Source organism: Sylvia atricapilla, chromosome 2 (assembly GCF_009819655.1).
Source record: "Sylvia atricapilla isolate bSylAtr1 chromosome 2, bSylAtr1.pri, whole genome shotgun sequence".
In the NCBI taxonomy this organism is placed as follows: domain Eukaryota; kingdom Metazoa; phylum Chordata; class Aves; order Passeriformes; family Sylviidae; genus Sylvia; species Sylvia atricapilla.
In genome coordinates this window covers 103492617-103517224 of record NC_089141.1, presented here as the reverse complement: position 1 = coordinate 103517224, position 24608 = coordinate 103492617, and positions in this window count along the sequence as shown.

Sequence of the window (24608 nt, the reverse complement as noted above, 5' to 3'; positions counted from 1 at the left end):
TTCACTGCAATTAAAATGTGCTGAATTACTGCAGATAGGATTCTGATCCAAGTGACTAAGAGTTAAATTTCTGCATTGGCTCTGGGACAGAGCACAACATGTTATTAACTTCTTAGGCAAGTACAGAGTACAAGACAACTTGCCCAGAGAGGACATGCAGAGTAACAGTCTTCCTTATCATGCCTGGAATACAAGATTAGGGCCAGACTCAGCAGGAAAAAGATTAGTTAGTGATCTTAAATCTTGAATGAAATGTCTACTCACAGGTTTATGTCAAATTCTAGCCAGATAATTTCAGTTCCAAGGTACCTTCTGTTCAACAGGGACATTACTGAAAACATGGCCCTTTTTTTCATTGATTCACTGGTTTGACATGATACTTTTGAATCAAAAATGAATCTCCTGGTTCTTCAGCTGCTGTGTTTTTACTGTCACTGGCAGTCCTTGATTTATTTCTGTGGACTAATAAGGAGGAAGCATAACAACAGGAGACAAATAATTGAAAGAATAGTATTTTTAAATAAACACTAGTACTCTGCAAGACAAGAAATGTGCTTTTCACATGAATAATACAATACCATTTGTGTGTACTGTTATGGATGCAGTATCATCATCAGGTAGACCTTGTGAAAAATATGTTCCACATAATTCTCTGTGACTACTAGGAGAAAATTTCTTCAGAAAAGAAAACCACACTGCCATCTTGAGCATTCATTCTCTGTAAATTTGCATGTTCCTTTTTGTTTGGAGGAAAGGTGCAGGGATCATACTGATATTTGAAAACAGAAATGTCCTCATTTAGATTGTGTTGTCTTTTCAAAAGAGAAGCTGCTGACAACAAGCATGTCTAGCTGGCATTTCTAATAGGTTTTCTTTACTGGAATATGATTTCTGGTAAAGCCTAAACAGGAATTCCAGAGAGCAAGAGCTTAAAATGGTAAGATCACTCCTTTATGAAAGCTAAATTCTTGTTCTTTCTAATTCACAGGATTGAATAATCTTCACTAACTTTGGTATCTTCTTCCTACTGTCCTTGTCTGACCTTACATTGTCCCACCTTCATGACCTTTGAGGTGAACCTCGTGCAGGTGTATCAGCAGACATTAGTAGACATTACAGCATCTTTCTTGACTTGATAATTCAAAACCCTCAAGCATGGATACTCTGGCAACTTGTTTCTTTGAGAAATCTCAGTTCATCACATAAACATTTCAACCATTCATGCTGTTTGGAGACAAGCTGCCACTTACTAGTGCAAACAATTCTCATAAAACTCCAGCTGCTAAAGGTATAGATATTTAAAAGTGGAGGCTTTCCCTCATCCTAACCCCGCTGCTGATCCAGACAGCTTTTTCCCTCTGCCCCAAATGCAATTTTTTTCTGGTTGTGGCTATAATCCCAACCTAGTTTTCCTGTCATCAAATCAGAAATTGAAGAGTAACATTTTGTGTTGGTACTTAACACATTTCTTATCATGAGAACACATGTTCGAGAAGAATATAGAACAATCATTGGCATGAGTCAGTGTTCCACCAAAATTTGAAGTTATAAGCTGTCATGCACATGGAAGAGAATGTAGAATATAGCAAACTTATCAGTCAGGTACTCTGGGGAACCTTTTCACTCACATCCAGTGAAAGACGTTTTACTTTTAATATGCTGCATGCTTTATACACTCAACAATTCCTGTTTACCCAGAATTTTGTTGAAAGGAACGAGGAGGAGGTGTATGCAGAAAAAGCAGTAGATACATTTAAAAGACATTAATATAGTAACAAACAGAACATGTCTTCAAGTTTTCTGTGCAGAATGATTGAAGACCCATTAAACAAGTAATCAACCTCCTACCCTTCAAATACCAGAAAGGAGTACACTGAATGAATCACATTACTCTTTTGCACAACAAAGTATTAAAAACGCATAGAATATGCTTTGAAATGTTTGATTTAAAAAATTAGATTTCTGTATGAAAAAAAATCAATAAATAAATAATGTCAATATATAAAATAAATAATGTAATAAATAAATAATAAATAATATCATTTTAATATATATAATAAATAATAAAAAATCATAATGCTTAGAAACCAAATCTGGGTCTACATTTTCAAATAATAGGTTTTTGCACTATTTTCTAAGGCTTCCTAAGGTTGCCTGTTAGGTCATGGAAGTTAAAAATGCTAATTAAAATATTGAACTGAAGGTAAATGTAGTACTTATAGGAAGGTGTCACTAAATATGTAAAATTAGATTGATGTAAACAGCCTTAAATTTGACCTGTTAGAAGGACAAATGTACTAAACAGAAGGAACTGTAAACTGAAAAATAGTGAAAGAGAAGTTGTCTCCCAGCCTGGAAGCTGTGAGTCCAGGACTAGACCTGAGAGGCAGAAACTTGAAAAGTACAGCTGGCCTCTCTGAAATAGAGCTGGGTTACCTGGAAACCAGAGATATCCTCAGATACCACTAAAAAGTGCAAAATCAAGGAATTGTAATGACAAGTTATTTTCTGAATAGGTGGAAATAATCTGGGAATACAAAATGGGTCTGAAAAAATAGAAAACATCATGACAGGTGTAAAATAAAAATTAAGAGCATATATTGAGTGTTTGAAGTGGCAATGTCCTATGTCATGTGAACAACTTGAAAAGGACTGAATTTTTATCCAAAGTTGAGTCTATGTCTCTGGGAACTCCCCTTGCTGCACACACTTGAGGATATGTGCTGTTATACTTGTGATAAAATTGATTCATGAAAAATAAATTTGTAGTAACCTGTAATGTACCTTCTGGGTTTTGCTGCTGTAGAAAAGTCTACACCTCCTTGGTTTTGCTGTTATTCATTGCTAGATAATACTGATTGAGATTATATAATTGATTGCCATTTTATTTTGGAACAGCTTGATATAAACCAATATATTTACAGAAGTTCTTGTTAGTGATGGTTATGTGGTAGTCCACTTACTAAATGGCAGAATGGACACATTTTATAATTTTCCTGTGGTTGGCATTAAAGGAATTGGAGGAACAAGAGATCACAAACACGAAATTCAGGTGTTCTGAGGTTTTACTACAAACCTAACATTTGAGAATGATGCCTTAAGTTTTTAACTTGTAGATTTTTAGGATCCTATACTTCATTAGTGTATAACTCTGAACTCCATATAGAGTGTTAGCAAGCTCTCTTCACATTTTGGTCAGACAAAACAATCCTTCCAGGCCTGAGAACCAAGGTCATCCTTGGCTTCAGGCCCTGAAAACTATAAACAAAAGTGAATTGGGAGGAAGAGCAAACTGGGGGAATACGACTTAATTCCCTGAAGCTGTAATTGTACAATTAACCCCTGATATGCAAACAGACCAAATTTCTATCTGTCTGAAAACTTGTGACCATTGTCCATCTTGGGTGTAGCCTCTGCGAGGCTTTTGCACCACCCAAGGTGTATCTATTGAAGGGCTTTAATAAATATCTACTTTAGTCTCTAACTCTGTCTAGCCTCTGTTCTAGTAGCCACTCCAAGGCATCAAGTAAACTAAATTAAAAAGGAGAGGTCTTTGAACTACTCAATGAACTAGAGAATTTTTAGGGAAACAGATGAGATGCAAGTTCTTACTGTAACAATAATGTCATAATTTTATTTCTTTTTGCCTGTTAAAAAATAAAAAGGATAACGTTTTCACAGTAAAGAAAGAATTTAATACTTCATATTATCCCAAATTAAATCTCAATATGGAACAATGGAGTAATTTTCTTGACATGGAGATATGGAACAAAGCTAGAAACAAGAAGTCTTGTTATTATTTAGAATTTTAAACTGTTAGTTTTTATGCACAAGAAGAATATGTACAGAAGTGATTACTTGATCAAGGGATTATCATGAAGGGTGGTGGCTGATCTACCACTCCTGGAAATCACTGCTATGTTCCCACTTGTATAATGGATTTTAGAGTTCACTGTGTGACCAACATGAACTCCTGTGGAAATTACTTGTGAAATATTTACCTTCTGGAAATAACATTTTAAAAATGCTATTATTCATACTAGCCAGCTGTAACACCATTATATTACTTTGTGCCATTTTGATCTCTCAGAAGTCCCTTCTTAGTAGGACCAACCCAAAATGAAAACAGATTTTTCTTCTTTCCATTTTTTTACACAAATGGATGAATTATCAATCATGGAATAACTAAAGGCATCGGTGGGTGTCCTGCTTTCTGGCTTCAGCCAGACATATATGGTTACCTAGGCTAGAAAATTGAACTTTCACACATTGAAAAGTGGCTCAAAAATAAGCACTTTAAGTGAAAAATCTTACCATGAGTAAGTTAATTGATTCTTAATCTAATTTTAAAATTAGTTTAATACTAAAATTAGTAAAGATGATGCAGAATTAATAAGAGTTTTTCTCAGTTGTTTTGACTTTGCTGGCAGAGTTTAAAAGGACAAATGAGAATAAGTCCAGAGGAGACAGTAACCCACCAGGCAATACAATAATATCTTGTGTGATTATAAAATATTTATTGTGACAGAAAAAGAGAGAAAGTGACAGAGAGGGAGCATGACATTAGTTTTCAAAATATGCAAATCTTTTTACAAATGTCATTTTGAAATGGAAAGAGGAAATAAACCACAACTAACCTATTACGTGATCCATATTATGAGAAAAACAGTTTCAGATTTACTGAGCAATTGTTCTGTGACAGGACCAAAACTGTTCTAAATGACCATGAAATTCTAAACCTTTCAGCTTGAATTCTTTAGTAATCAAAGTTTGTGTTTGCTATTTAGCTATTTTGTCCCTATGCTCTTGATTTTTAATTGATGTTCTTTGTCCCATAAAAGTGATCACTAGGAAAGAATGCTACAGCATTCACGAGAGAGGTCAATGTGGAGGTTGTAATTGACTCAATCACCCAGAGGGAAATGTAGAGATGTGCCAGTTTTCATAAAGCATAACAGAGATTAAAATGCTGGGAAAGGAATAAGGCATAATACATTGGTATAAGATTGGATTTTTTTTAAGTAAAAGAAATAATAAAGAATCAAATGTGTTTTATTCTTTTTTTTTTTCATTTTTCTTTTTTTGCAAAGCAAATAAATGAAGTAGTATTAAATAGTTCCACCAATTATTTCAAAGAAAATGTATACAAGTGACCTGAGGTAAGGAATAGAAGGAAATATTTCAGCCTTATCTGAAGGGAAATGGCAGAAGTCAAGAAAAAGGCAATTTTGATTTGTCAAATATTAAACATTCAAATGCAAATTCTGCATTTCATCTTTCTTCTCTAACTTTTTCTTTTTCTTCTTATCTGAGGAAGAAATCTATCTTCTACTTCCAGCAGTTTGTCTTCCTCTAACAATACATGGCAGGACTAAAGTCAACATAAGCTGTCAGAGATGAGGAGTGTTAAATGTTGAAAGCAAGCAAGCAAACAAACATCTCTCAATAAGGTGTGTCATGTCATTGATTAAGCATGTAATGTTTTCACTTCTGAAAAGTACCACTTGAAACTGCTGCTAAGAGTAACTGTTATTATTACTGAGGTCAGCATTCAGAATTAAAAACAGTAGCATTATAAAGTCCCCATTCAGATTAACCTGGAAAATTAGCTGTTATCAGAACTTCATCTGTTACTGAGCAAAAGAAAATGAGAATTAGCCTAAACCCTTCTCCTAGGCCCAGTGGAGAATTTTTTTTTATTTGACTAATTTAAAAACTTTTAAATTTAATTTTTTATTGATTTTAAGGTTGGTGTCAAGAGTCTGAAGTCTGAAAGTGTTTGTTATTTCAGCATTTACTTTTTTTAAAAAAGTCATCAATTATTTTTGAAAAACAATTATTTTGTTCAAAATACATTTTACAAAAATAAAATATTTTTTTTAATTTTTTAAATATTTTTTCAAAAATTCTTGATTTTCAAGATTTTATATGAAAGTCATAATTGATACATCTGTTATTAAATATGGCATAGTCAGAACTATGGTAATTACAATCACAGAGATTCCTGTAGAGATATTAAATGATAAGGAAAAAAAGATTTATGTATTTATATACATAAGCATAAAGCTTTCTACATTAAAAATAGTTCTGGCGACCACATCACAGACAGGAACTGGTGATGGTAAAAGTCTATTATTTCATTACTTGTTAATTCTGCGACTATAACTCTCTTAGTGTCTCCAAATGTATAAGGACAATACAGTTGTCTGTTATGTTGTGGATAACAGATATACTCACAGGAGGCCCAAGTTTATCACAGAATGAGGAAAATCTTTAGCATACAGCAATTTTGAAAGAAACCTTCAGATTTTCCTTTTCCACCTCAAATGAACATAATTTCTTGATTTCATGTGCAAGGCATTCTGATCTGTCTTGCTATTTGAATATATAACCACAATTTCAGTGAATAAATGGGTTTTCCATTTTTTGCCATTTAAGAGCTTCTAGACAGACCCATAAGGTTGTGTGATGATTTAGTGAAGATTTACTGTTCTTCAGTGGTAACAAAAGAGAGGTTTGGAAAACATTTCCCTAATTTCATGTACATGGTTCTATATGGCACCAGAAGCCTCAGCCTCACCAGAAGCAAGAGCTTTCATGGAGAGACTTTTTGGCTCTTAACTCTACATGTCTACATCTTCCAGTTCCTGAAGGCATGAACAAACTGTGCTCCAAAGCTCATCACAACATCAAGTACTGGCATGTGTTGGTTGTATTTCTATTTGAGTCTGAAATAGGAATGATATTGGAGCAGGCAGAGAAACAGGTTTTCTCTATCCAAGGTGTAAAGCCATGGGGGTATATCCTACATGAAAACAACTGTAGAAATAATGTGTCATAAATAGCAGTACCTGACTGTTTCCAAGAGGGCAATCAACAAAAACGGCTAATTGTTTAACATAAGCACTACAAACCCAAAATAACCTGCTGTGCTCTCTTCTGTTTTATCTCAAATAGGAGACCACAGAAGGTAATTATTCTAAAATAATGGGTTTGCTTGAACACTACTGGCTCTACTGACATTTTAAACTATATGAAGCTTAAACAAAATTCTAACACCAATTAACACATATTCTTGTCATTATAACCAAGGAAAAAGGGAGCTAATTCTGGTATGGCTCTTATGTCAAACAATATGCCTAACTCATAGGGTATAAAGGATCCAAGGAATTAATTAATGTTGTATGGATAATCTAAGTTTTAAGTTGTTGATTAAGCCTGAATTCAGATGTTTCAGTTATTTCACTCAGCTCTCCAGGACCACTACATGTCAATTCAACACCTCTTTCTTTCCTTAAACCTATGGATTTATTATTATTTCATATTAGCACATAATCTGAAATACTTGTCTGTACCATTTTCTTTTTCATGGGGTCTGTCATTAGCAGGGAATTCTGATTAGCTTCCCCCATTGTGGAGATTTCCCATTCTTCCCACTGATGGAGGGAAGATATAACGTCTGTTTAGTTTCTCAACTTTTCTGCTGTTATTTACAGAGAATTTTTTTTGCATCTCCTATGAGGATGGAAAGGCCAACTTTACAGTTTACTCTATCACCCAGCCCTTAGTATAACAAAAAGTAAAATGTGCACAATTAGATGTGCACAAATGTGTAGAATTGAACCTCTACAGACTGGCTCCAGTCCCATTGTCTGGTAGGCATGGCGGACCCTACATCCTATTTTTTTTTTCCTGAAAACTTTTGATAGAGGAAAACTTCTTCATTCCTTTTAAAGGTTTTTGAATATGTAAAAATAAAAAGCCAAAGTGTGACTTTTGCCCAGAAAATGTAAATGCTATGAGCTTGACATAAACAAAATTGATCAAATTGAATTGATTTCAGCTAAACAGAAGGTCTTCTAAATGATTCTTTAAAATTTTGAAATATGGACATATCATGAAATGTTTTGGAGAAAGGCAAGATGTTTGCATTGTTAACAGGAAATTTCTGAAAAGGAAATAGAGCAAGAGGAAGCAGTAATGCTAGGATGATGAATAATAAAGCAAAGGTAAGTGGATAAGTACCTGGGAGCACTGAGACATTTGGGATACATCAGCTGATGGATGGTTTTAAGACTTACCTCAGTTTGCAAAGTGCTGAAGGACAGAAATTCACGTAAGTGACAAATTCATCCTGCCCCCCTCCTCACTGAGTCGCTCACAGAAACATGGAACAGATTTTTAGGATAAGAATTTATGAAGCATCCTATACCTTAAAAAAAAACTTCGATTCCCTTGGCAATGTAACAAAATATTAAAACCTTGAGCTTTACCATTGAAGAAGAAAGAAGGAAAAGAAAGAGAGTAAAGCTAGACACTCTAAAAGTTTCACCTTAGTACTGGTATTAAGTGTTTTTTCATCAGTACTTTTTTAGTCTTTTCAATATACAGTTTTTAAGAAAGATGTAGCACTCTGCAGGTAGAAGAAGCCACCTGGCTTTTACATTGCCTTTTTCTGTCCTCAAAACTGATGACAAACACAATGACTTCTTAAATTGGACTAGTCCATTAAAAAATACTTCTATTAAGCTTGTCTCTTTAGGAAAACATTTGAGACAGTTTTAGAGAAAAAGAAATGGGGCTGAGGGCACTGATCTCCAAATCCAAGCTAATGCTGCATCTCATCTGAAAAAGATGTCCTATGAACATTCTCACAGAATCACAGAACAGCTGAACAGTCTGAAAGGCATCCCTGGAGATCGTGTTGTCCAACCACCCAGACTAACCAAGCCTGACTAACAGCAGGTCATAATCATATCCAGATGCCTTTTGATCCCCCCAAATCTTTGGGTAGCTACAACTTTCACAGTCTTCTTGGGCAATCTGTGCCAGGGCTCAATCACCCTCACAGTCACAAAGTGCTTCCTGATGCTCAGGCAGAATCTCCTGTGTTTCACTTTATTTCAGTTTACTTGTTTTACTTATACTCAGTTTATTTATTTTAGTTTCACTCTATTTCCTCTCATTCTGTCCCTGGGCACCACTGAACCTGGCTCCATTTTCTTAAAAATCACGAGATCTCAGTAACATTTGTATTTAGTATTTCTGTTCTACTGCTTAGGTTATATTGCCTTATTAAGAATTCGGACTGTGTGTCAAAGTCATTGGAAAAAATAAGCAAAAGACATTAGACTGAGTCAAATTAAAAGCTTTCAGGACCTTAACTGTAAAAATAAGTTACAGTACTATATAAATACTATCATCTAACTTCTTAAATTGAAAAATATATTATCACATAAATCAGAAAAAACCTCCTTTTCATTATTTATCAAATCATTAGCTGCAAATGAATAAATTGCATAGTAAGTAGTATACTAATATTTTGTATTAAAATCCCTTCCTTATAAAAATTGATTATACTATTTAATCTATTAATACTATTTTGAGTATTCTAGGTAAATTACATTGAAATAGTTCCGTGAGTTTGAATGTTAGAAAATTGTAACTCTTTTTATAAAAATACTTGTGCATTGTCTGCACAGTTTTTGTTGAGTTAATTCTGTACTAATGGCACAGATATAAAGTGAAAATGGATGCTGCTAGCCTAAATGACATTCCTGCCAAGAAATTAATTGGAGAAGCCACAATTAACATTTATTAAATTATGAAACTGTGCTATATGGTAAAATAAATACTTTTGTAGGAAAAGCTGCTGAAAGGCGTAAGTGTGATACTTAAAAGAGATTTCTAAAATTTCTATTGATTCAATTTAGGCAGCATGGTGGAAAATGCATATTTACATCAACACAGGAAGAGTAAAATTAAACTTTTTTATAAGAGCAATAGATCTGGTTAAATGAGTCAAGGGAAGATATTAAAAAAAATACATCATCTTTTAAACTACTTAAGAGTGGCTTCCATTGTGGAGCTTTTAAATAAAAGGTTGGTAAACGCATCCTATTTTCAGTACATTGGAATACTTTTTTACCATATCATGCTATTATTTTATGAGATCTTTTCACAGAAAGTTTTTTTTAGTTCTGCTGATACATGCATTGTCTGTTATAAGCATTGCATAAGAAAATATGTTAACTCTCATGTTAACTACATACATATGGAAATAAAAGTACTAAAACTAACATGATGAAGAAAGAAAATATTCCCAGACTTTTTCACACCTTAAAAAAAATCAGCAACCAATATTCACAAAAAGTATGCAAACATATTAAACCAAGTTCTAAATAAATGATGAATGCTGTGTTGCAATTAACTCTGCCAGAATATGGGAAACACCTCTATAAAAAGAATGCCTTTTTTCAAAAATAATATATGTATGGCATCTGGTAGTACAAAGGACTGAAGAAATATATAGAACAGGCTCTTCAGATATTGTGCCAGTGTGGGCAAGTGGAATTTCTTATTCATAGCTTGTGAAACTGTCAGATTTTAGCAAATTCACTGCCTAATATCACAGATTGTAAAATTAAGAAATCTCATTATCTTGTCTGTGTGTTCCACAAAACTGCTTCCTCATGCTGGAGCACTCAGTGATGTCCACAAGAGGCTTTCCCACTGCCTTAGCTGAGCTGGAAGACTTACTTGACAGAATTCTTTCTTCATTTATGCCTCTAGCTTTGGCATGAAGGCTTTCAAAATGGGCCCCATATGACAGTGTCCTTGAAAAATCTTACAAGGTTGAGAAAATAAGAAGATAGAAAAAGGGAACTCTGGAGAAGAAAGTAAATCTGGCAAATAGCACCTTCTAACTCATTTTTTGCCTTGCTCATCATGCTCTTGTTCTACCAATTGTGATTAGTATTGCCATAATAAAAAGCAGTACTTCTCTGCTCTTCGATTTTTTAGTAGGTTCTTTGCCAAGTTGCTGGGTGCTGCTCACACTTAGCTTAGACTGACACACCTTCACAGTTCAGGTCATGCATCAAAGCTTCTACTTGTTTTTGTCCAAGGTGAGATGAGCAACAGCCTACAACTAATTTCAGGGTATTAAAAGGCAGATGAAGTCAGGTGTCAGAGGTAAACTGGCACAAGCAGGGCAGTGTGCTTCTTTCTGTTATGTTACTGCAGCCTTGGAAAGAGCAATTAGAGCCTTCTGAAAGCCAGATTCATTAGACATTTACAGGTTTGTGAAACAATGGTTTAGCCTCAGTAAATCCACTTTAAAACTGTCAAAACACTATATACAGGAGCAGGCTGGCAATTTATTATTTTAAATGGTTTTATAGGCTGCACTCTACTGGGCTTCAGTATTCCATCAGTCAGTAGTGGCCATTTGTTCTTTCCAGTAGTGGCTAAAATGTCTTTTGGAATGACAGTGGTTTCAAAGATACAGTGTTAACATTTGAGGTCAATATTCTACAAAATTTTATCAAAATCTGAGATTGGGAGGTGTCTAATTACTTGCAGTATTGGTAATAATGATTTTTCCTATCATCCTTACTATCCCCAAAAGTAGATTTTGTACATCCTCAGTTGCTAAAATTTAATTACTGATTGGACATGTAAGAGTCACTTGCAGATTCTCAGTGTTAGGAACTGCCAGATGTGGTTGCCTTGCTAAGGTGAGGTTGCTGAGGATCCATAACCCCACATGTGACTGGGGGTACCTTTATGCCTTGGTGTGTAAAGGGATCAGACTTTTATCACATAACCTAACACCTAGGCACCTGTTTTCTTATTAACATAAATGTACATAATGAGCAGAATCAGTGCATGAAGCTGTGCAAGCAAGGTCTCCTGAACAGTCCCAAAATAAAGTTGCTGGGAGTGTTACTGTGACTTCTACAAAGTGACAGCTCTATCTGACACCATCCACATACACACTGCAAAGTCCATCCCACTTATATTTTTCACACTTTTTTCTTCATTTCATTCCACAGCACAGCTCTTCATGAACCTCTACCCACAAGGCCCCTCCCCCCTTCAAAACACATTTCTTCATCTCTCACTGCCTTCTTGCAGATAGAGGGATTTCACTCCATCGTATTGATGGAAACCTCCCCAGACACTCCCCATAGTGTCTGGGACATTCAGTTCTGATAAAAATTTCCTTGTATCTTGAGTAGAGCTCTTTACAGAAGTCTTTAGAGAAAAAATTGGCTCATAAAATTTGGCTCTGCAAATTTCTTCAATCACCTTTACACTCAGGCAAAGTGCTTATTCCTCTTCCACATACTTCAGGTTCAGTTTTTGTCCTATGTAAGGACTGTGAGAGCCAAGACTAGTGTTCAAGTGACAATAAAATTATTATCTGTTCAAGTGACAATAAAATTATTATCTGGTTCTTATATTCTACAAAACATTTCCCCTTTGTATTTTCTGCTCCTATTATTTTCTGGATTTTAGTTATAAATGTCACTGGCTGGCCAAGCCCATCTCAGTGATGTGATTTCATCCTTGTCATCCTCCATGAGGGAGTACAGAAAGGATATAAGGTTACTCTGCAGAGGAGGCAGTAAAAAAACCCACATGCATTGCCCCAGGTGTCCTATGGAGCTCCAAAACCAGTGAGTGCCCTTTCCTGATCACCCATTACTTCAATTTGTTCAATTCAAGTAGAAAGATAAAGGTATTCAGACATTGTATATGATCCCTTTCAATCAGAACTTCCAGCTATTGACCAAACTCCCATTGAGACAGTCTGGAAATTACCTTCTGTAAGTTTACAGGACACAGTGGGGCTTCAACATCTTGGGCCAAACAGAGGAAGAGCAGAGTGCATGTTGATGGACTCAGAAATTACAGGTTACACGCAGAAGGTCCCTCATTCAGCCTGTATGTGAGACCTTTGAAGGGTGTTGCCTCCTGGGGATAGCTGAGGAGAGCTCCCATATCAGGATAGAAGTGTAGATGCTTTGTTCTTGAGGCACTAGACATTTATAGCAGATAGACAGATAGCTCTGATAATGAAAAGTTGTGGTTAAGAGACTGATAGTCAGGAAAGGTTTAAACAGCTGGCTGGTTTATGAAATTATTATTATTATTACTACTACCATTATTATTACTATTATTATTATTATTCCATTTGCTTTACATGGAAGAATTCTCACCTAAGTCAGTTCTTGATTGACAAAGCCTGTTTAAAAAATGCCAAAAGCTAACTTTTGTAGTCTTTGAATCTAGATGTAATTGTTGTTTAAATAACTGTGCTTTATCATGGAACAAGAGAATTGGCATTTTTTACCACCTATGTCACAAAACAACCTTGCAATATTTAGATGACATGAAGCTGGTGGTCCAGGAACACTGTGAATGTCTTTGCATCAATATCTGCTGGTGTTTGGAGAAAGTAACGTTGTAGATATTTCTTAGTCCTCGAAAGAATATCTGCAAGTGACATGACTAGTGAAATCTTGCTCAATCTAGAACTTCTGTTAATCTGATTAAAAATATGCTAATATGTCTTTTAGACTGACAGGCATCTGTGAGTCAGAATTAGTGCAAAACTCTTCAGCCATGAAGCAAGATGACAGCCAACAGGTGAGAGATCACTCATTTTCAATGTTTGTCAGTCACAGACTTGCAGCCAAGATTAGCCTTGGCTCATGTTGTCTCATGCTGAGTGTCATGGCTGTGCATGGAAAGAGAACAGGCAGACAATCAAAGAAAAGTTCATAGAAAATTAGATTTCATTAGTCTACTGAATATCAAGAAATTTATTTCATATGAGTAATATCATAAAAATCAAGGGGAGACAGATTGACTTTGAACATCTTCACAAAATTGAAAAAAATATGCAGTCAAGAAAAATCTTAAAAAAATTATTATGTTCATTTATACTATTTTCAAGAATAAACTTTTCCTGCTTAAGCATTGAGGGTGCCAGATGTATGAGAGACGGGATATGTTCCCTACCTTCAAAACCAACTCAAATGAGGAGACTAGCTTAAGTGGATAATGTATATAAAACCAGCAACATGAAGGTCACTTTAGCAATTAAAAAGATAAAGTGACTGGTAAAGATATTTTGAGCGGTATTGAAATGATATTGTGTATGTGCAACCAATGAACAACCAGTCAAAGATGTCAGCCTGTAGCTGAATAAGGTAGATTAGTTTTTATTAACTGCAAGGGAAGCATGCCTACTTTAATTTTCACCTTTTGAAAAGATCTTACTGAAGGGTACTATAACTAGACATAATACTGTACATATGAAATAGGGGAGATTGTGTTTATTTGAGGTTTTCTATTTTTGTTTGATTGTGGATTTTTTTTTTCCCAGAAGTGCTGTACTGAAGCAAAAAATACCTGAAAAGAACAGAAAAGTTTAGAATTTTAGGTTCAAGCATTTTGCAAAGAAGTAAATATGAAGACATGCATTAACTTGTCATTGCCATATTCAATTCAATGAGTTAGGAGGAAGCAGTATGAAAAATATTTTTTAAAAAATTAATTTAAACTCTGTGGAGTCAGGTATACATTTTTTAGAATTACACATTAATACCAGCAAAGTAAGCCTAGCAATTTTAAATTTGTCTTACTGAAGATGGAGTGGTGTGTAACCACACCTGAAAAGAAATCAGGGGTTTCAGGGTGTCCCATAAAGGCAAATTCCATGAGCAAGATCCCCTGCCCTGTCATGAGTATGACTCATTGGGCAGTACCTTTTCCCCTAAACACACATATCAATTAATACTTTTAAAGCTGCAAAATGCCTGGAACATGTGCATGTAGCTGCTGTTTGTAACACAGAACACCTACAAAATACTTGGATATTTCTAGACCAGTAGGGGAAGGTCACAGGGCACCTAAAATCACACCAGGTGCTTGTAGTTAGAAAACTGAATCTAATTCCACGTCTATAACAGAAACTGATAGCACAAAACAGAGGAAAGGCAGCTACCCTTGCTGTATGATGAAGTGAATTTGTTGTCACTCTAGGCAGACACAAGTGACACCATAGCTAGACTGAGGGGAAAGGGGAAAAAAAAAATACAATGCTTTTCCTTTCTTACAGTAGAATATCTCAGTTCTGGGGTAAAAATCCTAGTTTAGATTAAAAAAAAAAAAAAAAAAAAAGGAAAAAAAGAAGAAGATGATTGCTGCTTCTAGGAAGATATAAATTATGCTGCTAAGAATTGAAAAACATATTCATAAACTGAATTAGAGTAGATGTGTTACAATTCTGAGATTGCAGTTACATGAAAGTTGTTAAATGCAAAGCTTAACTGAAGAACGAGATTGTGAAAAAAATTCTTGGAAGTAGCAGTTATCAAAAACTCAGCTTTTGAAAACTGGAAACTTGGGGGAGGTTGCACACAGAGGCAATGAGAGCAATTCAGTGAAGATTTGTCTGTGGGTCTGTGCTGAGCTCTGGAATAACTGGCACATTTTCCCACGGCTCTTCACAATGTAACCACCAGAGTGGATGAGGGTAGATGAGAAGTGACACCTGTCCCCAGAAATCCTAGAGCCCACCCTGAATAATTACAGCAATTCTATAGCTGTGAGTATGCAGAAATGAATCATAAGGAAGGATCTGAGTGAGATTTCTGCAGAGAAATTCGGCAATCAGATACTACATGTGCAAGTGCTGTACTGAGGACACAGCCCACAGTGATAAAGATTTATTAACCCAGACGTAGGAACAAGGCCCAAAGGGTATCAGATCTCTTTCTTAGGTCAGAGAATCTGAGATGTAGGAATGTCTCCTGTCTGTGCACTGTCCTCCTGCTCATCTGATACTAACAGAGAGAGAACAGCCAGGAGAGAGCCTGGCAGGACACACTTTCAAGATCACTGAAGGACCTTCTCATTTAGATTTGGGTTATCCAAGCATGAAAACTGAGTGCTGACAGGGCAAAGATAGAAGAGAGCAGTATGCATAGTTCTGTAGAAATTCTGCAAGTCACTTCTGAAGCCAACAAGCTTCTTTCTCAAATACTCAACAGTAATAATATTTTTCATTGCAAATAATCACAGATCTACTGTGAGTCTACAACTGTCATTGAGAGACCCACACACATGATATTTAGAACTCAATACGTGTATCAGACTTGACTGCATCTAAAATTTACTAGATACTCTTTTTATGATATACCAAAAATAACAGTCAGGAGAGTTAAAGGAGTTAAAAGGAGTGCAAAAGTGTTTTCCAACTGGTTGGCCTCCAGCATATACTGGAGTATAGGTTGTTTTCTTCCCAGGTGTGGGACTCCACACTTCCCCATGTTTAATGACATGAGGTTCCCTAGAGTCCAACTCATTTCTCCAGTCTGTCAATGTCCCTCTGGATGACAGCACAACCCTCTGACATACCAGCTACTCTTCCCAGTTTAGTGTCCTCAGCAAAACTATTGCAGGTGCACTCTGGCCCTTCACCCAGATCATTTAGGAAGATCTGGATGGAACCAGACTCAACTCTGGTCTATATTGCTAATTTCTGGCCTCCAAGTAGACTTAGTGTCACTGAACACCACTCTCTAGGCCCTACCACTAATATCCAATCCACCTCACTGTCCTCTTGGCCAGTCCATATATGAACAGGCTGTCTATGAGGATCTTCTTGGAGACAGGTTCAAATTCCTTACTGTAATCAAGGGAAACAAATTCACTGCTCTCCTGATATCTCCCAAGGCATTTCACAGTTGAAGTTTCTCAGTTGAAGTTGGTCAGTCACGACTTCCCTCGATGAAGCTGAGTACTCCTGATGACCTTCTTGTGCTCCATGTGCCACAAAATTATTTTTATCCTAAGCAGATGCTCATTCTTTAATAGTTTCCAGAGTCATAAAAACTAAACCCTGCTTCTGGCATCAGCTCTGCAAACAGTTGTTGGCCTACAGTGTTAGCTTTCCCCCTTTATCCTCAGGATTGAGAACACCACCTAGGCCCCCAGGTCTCTTCAGTCATTATGGCCACACTCCAGATTTTCCCATTGTGGCCCACAAGAAGAAACTTCTGGGGATAATATTCAGAGGGTTGGACTCACTTCAGCAATCTCTCTGCAACACTTTGGATCCAGGCATCCATAAGTAGCACATTCCTTTAGGCAACAGGTCAGGCTGGCAGGCAGGTTCCTCTGTGCCCTGCATCAGGGAGTCACCCACTAGGATCCCTCACCTCTTATTGCTGTTAACAGGGTACCATGGGTCAGGGTCACTTGACCCAGATGTCTCACTGGAACCCACATCTGGCTCCTCCTCAGCTTTGAGGTCAGCAGACCTGTTCTCTAGTGACAAACCACTTACTCTTGTTGCTTTTTAATTAATTTTTTTTTCTAAGTTGCCGAGGTATGATTTGTTATCAGAGTAGTGTAACTACTCAGTATATTTTATTAATGTACACTGCATGCACTGTTTGACAAAGAAAATAATATGACAGAGTTCCTTCCATTGGTTTGTGCTCCTGGCCACCGATGTGACTGGTGATGAGACAATTACTCACAGAAAGCAGAGCTACTAGTAAGGAAAAAAGCCTCATTTTCTCTGCTTGCAGAAGAGTTCTATTCCCAGAGAGCAACAAAACGCCTTTCTATATTTTGGAGAATATGTTATAAGTAGTTTTAGACAAGACTATTTAAAATGTAAAGTGGGGTTTTGGGAAATGTTTCAGCAGTGGTAAAATACTTGGAAATTTTTCAACATGACTGGAATGTCCAGGTTTTGATGAAAGCTCCTATTTGGGTCAATAACCTGTGGATATATGGCAAAATCAGAGTGCAAGTTGTGGTTAGTACCAACTGTGTCTGGCAGTTCAGTGGATTTACTTATTTGTAATTTGTACTTATTGATTATCAAACAAATTGGCCAGAAATGCAGTAGTTTATAGCTAAATTAGCATAAGTTAGGGTTTGTTGCTGGAGAATGTCTTCAGCTTGAAACTCAATTGAAAAGAATACAACGTTGCCTTCAGTTTCCACTTCAATGCCTACTTATCCTCTTTCAGAAGTGTTTTATCCTTGGTTACTGCTGCATGAGAATTTGCTCTTTGTCAGTCCTACATAATTCATTATTAAATTTGTTTCTTACCTTGCAATTGTGTTGATCATCAAGGACATAAATCAAACTGTCCTTTCATTCTTTTTTGTATTTATTTCGCCTGCATACAATGCTTTCTACACATCTTTTTCTAATTATCAGAAGCTTAATGTTAGTTTTCAACTCTCATACTCAGACCTTTGCTTCTGCTCTGGTAAACCTTCTGCTTCTATTCTTAGAACAGTCTCCTGTCTCATGAAGAAATACTTTCGCAAATAATTTTTCTTCACACACATGAATAGCCATACAATATGTTCTCTCCTTTTGAAGTGTCCTTTGTATTTTAGATTAAGGTGCTAAAGATTCAGTATATGTATCACAGAAATGTATGACATGTTCAATAAATTAATCCTAAAATAGCCAACTTAGTACTTTCTAAACTTCAGAATATTATATTTAATAAATCAATTTAAGTGAATAATTTTCCATATTTGCAATAGGTGGGGAATGTGATATAAAAGTATAGATCTGCTACTTTAAAGGTTGAAGGAAGTTTCTGTTTTTCATAGTAATGGAGTACATATTACATATTAAAAAACATTAATAATTAGATATACATGCACACAAAATTAGGAATATTTTGGGGTTTTTTTGATTTGTTTTGTGGTTTTCTTGTGTTCCCACCTTCATTTGAAATTAGGAAAAAAAGTTAAAACCAAACATAGCTAAGATGAATTGAACAAAAAAAAATATTGTTTGTTTACTCTTACTATTCAGTCTTTTTACAGAACTGCTCTTTCTCTTTAACAAGGGTGCTGGTTTTGGCTGGGGTAGAGTTAATTTTCTTCCCACTGGCTGCTGTGGGAGTGTCTTTTGGATTTGTGTTATTATACAGAACACACAGGGTTGATAATTCGAGATGGTTTTGTTACTGCTGAGCAGGGCTTACACAGAGCCAAGACCTTTCCTGCTTTTTTGCTCTATCACACTGGTGGGAAAATGGGAGGAGGCACAATGAGGACAGGTGACCCCCAATGACCAAAGGCATAATCCAGACCATGAAACATCAAGCTCAGTATATAAAGTGGAGGAAAGAAGGTTTGAAGTGAGTGGTGTTTTGTCTTCCCAAGTCACTGTTACACAGCTGGATCCTGGATTTTCTGGAGATGGCTGAACAGCTCCCAGCCCATGGGCAGCAGTGACTGAATTTCTTGTTTTGCACTGCTTGTGTGTGTAGCTATTTCTTTGCCTAATGAGCTGTCTTTATCTCAATCCACAAGTTTTCCAGCTTTTACTCTTTCAGTTCTTTCCCTGATCCTGCTGGTGGGGGAGTGAGCAAGTGGCTGCATGGTATTTTGTGTTTGGATGATGCTAAACCATGACAACAAGCGAGAAACAGGAGAACTTGTGTTAAAATCCTTACTAAACCAAAATGTGTTGAAAAGCTTAGATTCATATTCTTGCATCTGAGTCAAAAAGTGTAGTTTTGCATCAATGGAAGCATCTGAAGCAAGAGTAACTTGCACTGTGTATTCGTATCAGTATTTGTATAGAGTGGAACATGGATTAAGTACAGCTAGAACACCACTTTTCTTATGATAAAAAACTACATTAAACATTACCTAAGGAAAACCCTGTGGAAGGAATTGGTAAGAAACATTTCCATTATTAGAAGGTCTGTGTTAGAATAATGATTTTTGCAGGGAGTTCTATCTTCAGTACCCTGCAACTGAATGATGTATTCCATCAGATTTAACAAAAAAATCCCAAATGAAAACTATATTTACTGTATATTCCTTTTACTCTCTTTCAATAATATATAAGTTTCTTTAAAAGAGGACATTCAAATTCCAAAACATTTCTAATATTTTAAATTGGAACTGCAGGTTTTAGAAAATCCATTGAAATGTCCATTTTTGTAAAAACAATCTAACTCCTTGTTATAAATTACACAAGATAGTGCTTCTGATCATACTTTCATTTATGAAAATTTTTTCTTGTGATATCCAAATATCTATTTTTCCCCCTTAAGCCGGATTTGGTGTTGGTGTGGAAATACTTCTTATTTAAAATACTTGTCTCAGAGGCCTGTCTAGTCTACCATTGCTCATTTTGGCCTGACATTTATGCAGCAATATCTGCCAGGAGTTAATACAGTTAGGTAAGTCTGGGCAGTGTTCCAAAAGGAACCATTTTGCTTTACGATGAAGCAATCCCCACTCAATGCAATTCCAGAAATATCCATCCTTGGCTGAATGGCATATTTATGATTCCTCAATGTTATTTCATTTTTCTGAGTTCCACCAGTATTTGCAATACCAGTTGCAACTTACTTATTTCAGTCAAAATCAAGTCATTTTTAAGTCTGTTCTCAGACTTCATGAAATAAATCAATACAAGCAAAGGATTATATTTTCCAGAACATGCTTCTTTACTGGATGCTGAAAGATGTCTCTTCCAAACCAAATAAATATTTACCCAAGGAAACTATATTTTGCTTCTGTGTACTTTTGAAAATTTGACATTCCCAGTTTAATAAAGGGTTGTGCAATGTCTTTCCTTTTGGCCATGATACATGCAACATCCCTCAGCCACTACAGAATAAAAAATCTTTCAGAGGCTTATAGTTTCTCATGACAGAAAGAACTGTCATATTTATAGAACTTAGTCCTAAGACCACAACAAAAGGAAAATGTAGTATTTCTGTGATAGTGCTCTCCTGCAGAGATTTTGCCATTCTCTCTTCATCCAGGATGATATTTGGATGTAGAGCACTGCAAGTCAAGAAGCAGCTATACAGAAAGTCTTGCTTTCAGCCAGATGTGGGTAAAAAATTGTTAAAAACAATGACAAAGGAAGCACAAAATTGTTCTGAAGCATGAACAAAGCCAAGGGACCATTTTTAATCTTGTCAGCTCCAAAACTGACTCTTTTGGGGTGGCCCATGTCAAGGCACTGAATTTCACCAGCAGCATTACTTTAGGCATAAAAGATAGAAGTCATGCTTAACTAGCTGTGTCATAAGATTCATGAAGATTCACTGGTTTGTATGTGTAGCATTTGAAGATAGGAATTTTAAATAAACACTTTCTTATTAAACACTGACAGACTAGTTTTACTATAATTCTAATAAACTATGTACCAGAAACATTTGTGTATTCAGTTCTCTACAAAAGTGTCTGTTTCAAATTGATAAGCAAGCTTCTAAGTTCTGTAGCTGGAACACACTCTGTTAACAGTGATCCCTGTACTCCAAGCAGTATCTGGGTACAACTTCTCAAATCCATGGAGACTAGACCTTGTTTAAACTTCTGGTTGTAAACTCTTGTAGTTTAATTCATTAGTGTAGTAGCCCTGGATATTTAGTGGCACCTGTCCAACACTTTTCTCTGTGATTTATGTGCTGTGCTTATTGGGGATTGTATTAAAAAAACTCAAATTCCCAGGAATTTAAAAATAATTTTGATTTTCAACATAATTATTTGGATATTCTTAGAAGCTATGAAATCACAGGCTCCATTTAATGTATAAAGATTAGTAGATCTGTGCTTATTAAGTAATCTTACATTGATAGCAGAATGCTAAAATGATGGTCATTACTATTACAGTAATAGCCTATGTTTAGGAGGGAAAAAAAATGTACATATTAAGTATTTCATTCAGGACTAGCCAAAGTGATTATTATCTTCATTTGTTAACATTATACACTTCATACATGCATTACATATCTACTACATTCACACTGTGAAAATTACTAAATTTCTACAACACCACGACCAAAAATTAGAATTTTGTGTACTAAAATTTTATACAGTACACAGTATGCTCAGTGCAAGAACCCAGTTCTGCTAAGTGGGTGTCAGGTGAGCACTTGGTGCTTATTTTAATGTGGAGCTGTCTTAAAATAGATAAGGATATATAATAGGTAGCTCTATATATGATATCATGAATTTCACGTTTGATTGGGTGCTTTGGGGTGTTAGCACATGTATGAACCTGATTTTAAAATAATAATAAAGGTTGCTAATCACATTTATTCAGATCCTTTGAGAATCCTTGACAGGTCAGAGTCATCAGAATATGGAATACAATTCTTTAAAAAATAGTTAGAAATATCCTCTTTGAGGGCATCCTTTTTACCCATAGGGAAAAGGAAGTCATCGATCTTGCATTTAGAGTTTCTAAAATTAATTGAATGGGATGGAGGAGTCCTGAAAACAAAGGTTTTTTTTTTCTAATAATGAAAGTAAGAGTAGAAATTAAACATGAAATTGAGGTATTGACAGAAAATATTTATTTCTGTTTATGTGTCTTCTTTGGACGACTCATCACTAAGTAAACATTTTCCTTCAGGTTTGCCGGGTAAATGCCCTCGGTACAACTCTCCCCAAAAGGAAAATCAACAACTGCAATGACTCACACAGAGTTAGAAACTTAGTACCTGAAACACAGTGTTATTGGATGCAGACCACAGGCTGACTTCTCAGATGGTCCTTGGCCTCATATCATCACACTGGAGCTGCCTGAAAGTTCTGACTCAAGCTTGCATGAGTTTGTCTGTCAGAATTTGCGTGGGGCCAGAATGTTGTTAGCTCCACGGAGGTGTGTCACCTCTGAGGGTTGCCTGCAGCCTCAGAAATGGCTTATAGAAATTAGTGAGACAGCATGATTGGAGGTGTTTGGAAAAGCAAAAGGTTGCAATATAGATGAAAATAACAAAGCATACAAAACAAAAGAAAAAAAAAAGCCACACACGGTGCAGGGAGGACCCTTACACCTGCTAAGATGCCCTAAAAACACCCCCAAAAATCTCTGTGTTCTCCTTTAGGTATGTAACAATCTAGGAGGAGTTCTTGGCATCCTGCACAATAGAAATAGCTGCAGGTCTTGAGGTACAGTTCAAACCCTCCAACAGGATCCTCTGTGCTGGAACCTGGCCAAATATGGTGACAAGAACATCAAAGTTTCTGGTTCTTTGCCTTATAAGTAAGACAAGAAGCAAAATTCAAATCCTTTCCTAATTTGGGAACACCTGGTACTGTGGGGTACACTCCTACATTTATCACCATGAATGTGTCCTCCCACCCTCATAGGGGCACCTCGAGCCTGTGAGGTTGCTGCTTGATGTCTTGCCTGGCACCCATCTCCCCTTGTCATGTTGGGCAGCCAACCTCCACTGCTTCCTGACATGATGAATTTAACCAAGATTTCACTAAAAAACCCCAGAGTGCTCATCTGGCCAGAAAATGAAGTATCACAATGCAAAAACACTATGTGGGTTGAGATGGGGTAAATAGATGTTTAACTGGTCTTGGATTAAAAACACCCAGTGATTTTCAGTTGCAGGCAAGGTGCTAAATGTCGTCCTAAACCTCAGGGCTAGTAATCCCAGTCTCAGGCCCCAAAACTGTGTAAATGTACCAAGTATAACATAATACATAGTCTATCATTCTTGTCTGAAGTCTCTACTTCAGATAGGATTATAAAGACATTTAGTTCTAGTAAAGAAACATTTCTCTGCAGTACCAAAAAAATCAACTAAATTAAAAAGAAACCAAGAGAAAATTCATGTATTCATGGTGTTTTTGAAATACAAGATAAGCAAATTCAGTATTTCTCCACAAAATATATATATTATGAAATCATGCTGACAACATATATAAGTGGTATTTCAGAATTTTAAACAGTCTGTTGGTCCAATTATTGATGTGCTCACTAAGTAGAAGTATTAACTTCTATTAGGAGGAACTATGATGACAGAAGACCTAATCTAATATTCAAAGAGGTAACTAAAAATTGTTCTTAAAAATAACTTATGTTTTTTTACCCTTTCCTTCTGAGATTTGAGATGCTGTTCCTCTGAGGTTAGTTTTATGTCATTTTTTAACAGTTCTAATTGCCTAATTAACTTCTCCAATGCAAAGACAAATTTTCTCTCAATACTCTCTATTAATTTTCCTATTAATATAAAAAGTCATTATTTGGAAATTCTTACATAGGATTCCCGGAACTCTCATGAACATGTTTCAATACTTGGTCTTTTTAATTTTGCAATGGCTAAAAATTCCTTTATGTCCTTAGTAACACCAAGCTTATCTGCCATTAGTTTGAGTAAATAGTGCTCAAAGTTTATATATGGATATAATGAATCCTTAGCATAGCTCTTTCATATTTAAGCACTACATAATCATTACCATTCACACATTTTAATTTTATATATCCATGACTGATAATGGGTATAAAGCATATTTTTTCCATTGCAGTCTTGTTACACTGGGCTACAGATAAACTGAAGAACGTCAAAAGAAGTAAAGTGGGGTGTCTGAAGTCATTGAATGTAGCTTCATTCATTTTTAAGCATTGTGTATAAATGAATCAAGGAATTGTTACCTGTTCAACAGGATTGTTGGTTTCTTTGTTTCTTTGTTTGTTTTAATATATAGATTGGGATTTCTTCTTCTTGAATCTGAAAAAATACTCTGGTAATTAAGACAATACAATAACCTCTCAAACTCATCAGGGTTTTATTCTAAATCTTTTTACTTCTGTGCCCAATTTCCCTATATTAATTTTGCATGCATATCAGAAATATGATAATGTAATTTGCAATTTTGCCTCGTCTCAAATTAAAATGCAAGCACCTCTTTATTTATAATAAGTTTTAAAAATCTTTACTCAATATTGTATCAGCAAACTGATCTTTATTTTTAAAATGCTGCAAAAATTAATGCTG